Below are 6000 nucleotides of genomic sequence, written 5' to 3'. Positions count from 1 at the left end.
CACCGGACCCCCTCCTGTGAGACGCATCCGTCGAATGTGTGAACCCAGCCTTAATATTAGGACACTTACCTGTCCAGAGATCCTGCGCTGTCCTCACCTCACTCTTTGGCCATCTTCGGGGTCCAGATGTTGGCATGTTTACTTTGGGAAAACCGGCTGTGACTGCTTGCAGCTTCACAGCCATCTTCCCACTGCGTTATGTGAATGATCCCACAGCTTTTTTGGACCTGTGACTTGTCCCAGAATGCTGCAGGGGAAGGGGGAAATTTTTTCACCGGAAGTGGGAGCTAGTACCTTTTAAAAGTGCCAGGTAACCAGGTACGCACAACCCCCCCTCAGATAAAACAAAGTGCAAAAACTTGAAGAGAAAGGGAGGAGGCAGACAAGCGGAACTTCTCCATTTAGGTGAGGACTTGCTTTAAGGCTTGGTTCACACCATGACATGACCGCGTCCGTCTCTCAGCAGGGGTCCGGTGCTTCCTGGTTCACCGTTTCAGGTCCGATTTCAGAAATTTTGGGCTGAATTCAGACCTGAAACAGACCGAAAGTGCAAAACGCACCGGACGTGCTGCAGAGAAATGTAAACTGGCTCCATAGAGAGCTGGTCAAAATCTCCTGCTATTCCGAATTGGATACGGTGAACCTGCATCCAATTCGCAATGGTGTGAACCCAGCCTTAAGTGTATCTCTAGCCAAAGCATTTTTTTATTTTTATTTTTCATTTTGAATAGCCTAGATAAGAGTTAAAACCTGTCAGGTTTGAATTTCTATCTGTGCCTCAGCTGAGGACACTCACCCCATTTGTACTGGTGACCATTTTCACTGGGACAGAAAGAAACTGGGAATCCATCAGAACAGAAATAGAGGGGAAATCTTCTGTTGCATCCAGGGGACAGGAAATGAAAGACCATAACATGGACACTAAAATAAAAAAATAAATATGGGAAAGACTGGAGTATACAATGGTTGGAACCCAACTGGGGGAGGCGCACACTCTGGTGCAGGCCAGCCATCAACACCATAACAACCAATGAAGCTCTAGGGCCCTGGTTGCCAACCTGTGGCCCTTTGGTATATGATGTGCGGGCCCTTGGACCTCAGCTGTCTGTAGTGGGAAGATTGGTTAGGGGAAAAGCTTTGATCTCTACCCAGCCTCAGGTAACATGTTCCCCCAGTTTCATATGGTCTTCGCTGGTCATGTCAGGGGCTTTATTTGAGCCCCCTTTAGTTTTTAGCCCTGATCTAAGGCCAGGATATTCAGTGTATCTCTTATTCAGGAGAGGATGGAGTGCACCTCCATCCAGACCTGCTTCGCCTTCTGCCATAGTGCTGCAGTAAGGTAGGGCTCCAAAAGTAAGAGGGGACGCTATGATGGGGAGGCCCTGATGTATAGGGGGTACTCCAATGGGAAGTGTGGAGCTTTGGATGTGAGGAGAGGAATCTATGAGGGGGGAGATGCTGCTGATGTAATTGGGAAGGGAGTGGGACTCTGAGGCCTCGTACACACGACCGAGGATCTCAACGGGCGAAACACATCGTTTTGCTCGTCGAGTTCTTGTTAGGCTGTCGAGGAACTCGACGTGCCAATTTTCTCCATTCCCGTCGAGGAAAAAGAGAACATGCTCTCTTTTTGGCTCGTCGAAAAATGTACACACGACCTGTTTCCTCGGCAAAAAAAAAACAAAACAGCAAGTTTCTTGCTGGTTTTTGCCGAGAAACTCGGTCGTGTGTACGAGGCCTGACCTGTTGTTGGGGGACTTGACTTTCATCAAGGTGGTTGTGTGCATGGTCCTAGGCCCAGGTTTCCCATTGATGGGAAGTAACATTTACGTCAGCGGTTCTTTGAGATTTTATGTACTGTTGAATATTGCTGGTATACTCTACCATGGGTAACCTGTGGCCTTCCAGCTGTTGCAGAACTACAAGTCCCATGAGGCATTGCAAGACTGACAGGCACAAGCATGACTCCCATAGGCAGAGGCATGATGGGACTGTGGTTTCGCAACAGCTGGAGGGCCACAGGTTGAGCACCCAAGCAAAACTTCTGGCTTTACATACAGTACATATGGAATTTCCATGAAAATCAGACATTTTGAAGAACGCGTTTCTAATATATAATTAGTTTTAAAAGCAAAACTTTATTTTCTTTAGTTTTGGGTGGAGTAGAGAAGGGTTAAACCCCCCCCCCCCCCCCTCACCGTCAGGTTATTTCTGCCTGTATTCACCTGCCCTTTGTTCTGGTGACAATTTGCAATAGGAAATGCAAAATTTCGCAGTTATCACCTGAACGGAAACAAAGAGGAAATCGCCAATGGTGACATTTGTTCTGGTGACTTCGAAAATGATTATTCTCATTTGCCTTTATGAAACTTCCTGGAATTATGGGAGTGATAAAAGGATCATTCCACTTTCCACAAGGAAAGAGTGAAATCGTTGCTATCCCACAAAAACGTCATTTTAGGTCATCTTTGCCAATAATCACCCAGTGTATGTGTCGAGTCCAGTGGCTGGGAGTGGAGGTGATGATGGATGTCATCACTGGAGGGCCTCATTAGCATATGTGTGTGGTTCTCAATCAACCATTTACTTTCTACATTGCACAATACACAAGGCAACAGGGAGGGGTGTGCAAATATTTTGCAGATTAGGTTCCCTGGAGCCAAAACGTATTTGTTGGCACGTCTGACCACGTGTCACTGCTTTTGTGTTGTGTGCAGTAGAAAAGGTTTATTATTTATAACCATTACAAATGACCTGTATAAAGACATAAAGGATGAGTAGAAGAACACTTCAATACACACACAGCGGCTGCATGCAACAGACCATGAGCAAGTTGACAAATGCAGTAGCAATAGCAATCAATTAGAATCCTATGCTAGTATGGCTTCTTTATTAAAGGCCATCTCTGGGCGAGTGCCATTTCCTTCTAAATCCCTTCCACCCACTCTTAGGCTATATTCACACTGATCCGACACGAAGGTCATACGACTTACAATCTGACTTTGCCCTGCGACTTCATGTTCAACTTCCATGTGACTTCAAGGAATGGGATCCAACCATACCAGGCCCTTGGTATTAATCTTGAGGGGGGAATCCTGCGACAAAAAAAAAAATGGCATGGGGTCCCCCCCCCCCCAGACCCTTCGGTCCGGTGTGGATTTTGAGGGGAAACCCCACACAAAAAAAAACCCTGTTAGGTCCCCCTTTCCAAATCCATAGCCTTATCCAAGCATTCAGCCCTGCAGGTCAGGAAAGGGGGGGGGGGGGCAAGCGAGGCTCCCCTTCACCCTGGATCATACCAGGCCACATGCTCTAAACATGGAGGGGGGGGTGCTTTGGGGCAGGGGGGGGGGCTACTGCTTCAGATTCCACCCCACATCCTATATAAATGAGTATGCAGGTTTTAAAAAAATAATAATTGGCGTGGGGTTTCCCCTCCAAATCTATGCCAGATGACCCCACCCCGTTTATTTTTTTCACCCCCCCCCCCACAAGTCGCAGGGGGGGGGGGGGCTGCCGACAGAAATGGAGAAGCGGGAGAGGGGAGGGGGGCTACCGCAAATTGAGAAGTGTGTGGGGGTTTGGCCTTTAACAAAAAAAAAAAAAGAAGAAGAAATAAAGAAAAATATATCTAAAAAAAAAAACGGGGTAGCCATCTGGGGCCCTGGTGACCTCTGGGCCCTTTAATAAAAATAAAAAAAAAGAAACCTCTGGGCCCTAATAAAAAAATAAATAAAATATAAAATATATATATATAAAAAAAAAAAAAGTCCCTTTAATAAAAAATAAAATAAAAATATATAAAAAAAAGGGGGGGGGGGGTTGCCATCCGGGCCCCTGGGGACCTCCAGACCTCTAAAAAAATAAAAAAAATGGCCCCAGACAAGCTATTGCTAGGGCTCTCTTTCAGGCCCATAAAATGATTCTAAAGCCTTGTACACAGGGTACAATTGTTGGCAGGGAATTGGTTTTTGACAGACTGTTGTCCCAAATTCTTACTGTTAGTACGCTCCTTTTGATAACTGTTGTCCACTTTTCAGCCAACAAATGTTGGATGACAGGCTAGTAAATTTTCGGTGGACAACGGTTCCACGTCTGATTTTCATATAGACAGTACACAAATCCGTCACACTAAAGTCAAAAGTACAAACACGCATGCTCGGAATCAATGCTCACCAAACACAAAATTAGCAGAAGGGGCCCAAAGGGTGGCGCCCAAGAGCTGAAATTGCTTGTAGTACGTCCCTACGATCAGGTTTGTGGCACAACAATTGTGTACCGTTAGTATGCAAGAAAAGATCCTGGCACAAGCCCTTTTGACAAAATCAGACGCTCGGTTGGCCAACATTCGTACTTTGTACACACAATCAGATTTTCATCGCACAAAGCGTAGGACTTTCGTTCGAAGGGCGTTGGCCAGGAACTTGTATTGCATAGAAACGGCAAAGAACTACATGTTTTTTCAGCTCTTTAGCGCCGCCCTTTGGGCAACTTCTGCTAATGTTGTGTTATGGTAAGCATTGCTTCTGAGCATGCGTGTTTGTACTTTGGAGTTTTGTCCGACGGACTTGTGTACACACGATCGGATAATCCGGACAACACACATTTGTTGGCAGACAATTTTAAAGCATGCTATCCCACATTTGTCCACGAAAAATCTGACAATGGTCTGATGGAGCGTACAAAAAAAAAAACTGTCAAATTTTCTGACAACAGCCTGTCATCAAACAATTCCCATTGGATAACCCGATCGTGTGTACGAGGCTTTAGACACTGTGGCCCGGATTTATAAAAGAGATACAACGGTGTATCTCCTGATACGCCGTCGTATCTCTGAGTGCGCTTGGTCGTAGCTATGCGCGTGATTCAAAGAATCAGTTACGCATAGATATCCCTAAGATTCGCCAGGTGTAAGGGTCTTACACCGTCGTATCTTAGGCTGCATTTTCTGGCTGGCTAGGTGGCGCTTCCGTTTGTTTACGCGAGGAATATGCGAAGGAGTAGTTACGCCGATTCAGAAACGAACGACCGCCCGGCGCTTTTTTTACGTTGTTTGCGTTGGGCTTTTTCCGGCGTAAAGTTACTCCTGCTATATGAGGCGTACATGCGGCGTATCCTATGTTAAGTATGGCCGTCGTTCCCGCGTCGAATTTTGAAAATGTTACGTTGTTTGAGCAAGTCGTTCGCGAATAGGGCTGGACGTCATTTACGTTCACGTCGATTCCAATACGTCCTTGCGGCGTACTTTGGCGCAATGCACACTGGGATATTTTATGGACGGCGCATTCGCCGTTAAAAAAAAAAAACGTAAAAAACGCGGGGTCAAATACAAATTTAAATACTACACGCCCCCAACATCCCCATTTGAATTACGCGGCCTTACGCCGCAACACATACGTTACGCCGCCGTAAATAAGGGCGAAAGTTCTTTCTCAATACAGAACTTGCGCCCAAAGTTACAGCGGCGTAACGTATCCGAGATACGTTACGCCGCGCATAAAGATAGGCGTTCGTATCTGAATCCGGCCCACAAAATCCACAGAACCTCCCACAGTGCAAGAATGGATTACTATTAAAATGGGTCAGACCATCTGCCTAGAGAAGTTTCATTTATCAACATAGGGGTAAAAGAGGCAAGTTCGACCAATTGTGGCCCTTCTGGCTAGATGTACCGGGCTTAGCCCCGTTGGACCTAGTTTTTGACCCTATATTCTAACAATTGGTAAAATGCCAATATCATTTATGAATCCGATAATGGTGATTGCACAGTTGTACCTTATGATGTCTAGTAATGCTGTATTTGAACGTATAGGGTAGAGGCATATCACTAAGTGAAATACAATCTGCAGATCTTGGCCCGGATTCAGAGAGCAGTTACGACGGCGTATCTCCGGATACGCCGTCGTAACTCTTAATTGTGGCGTCGTATCTATGCGCCTGATTCATAAAATCAGTTACGCATTGATTTCCCTAAGATCCGACCGGCGTAAGTGTCTTACA

Source organism: Rana temporaria, chromosome 12 (assembly GCF_905171775.1).
Source record: "Rana temporaria chromosome 12, aRanTem1.1, whole genome shotgun sequence".
In the NCBI taxonomy this organism is placed as follows: Eukaryota; Metazoa; Chordata; class Amphibia; order Anura; family Ranidae; genus Rana; species Rana temporaria.
This window is presented reverse-complemented; position numbering follows the sequence as displayed.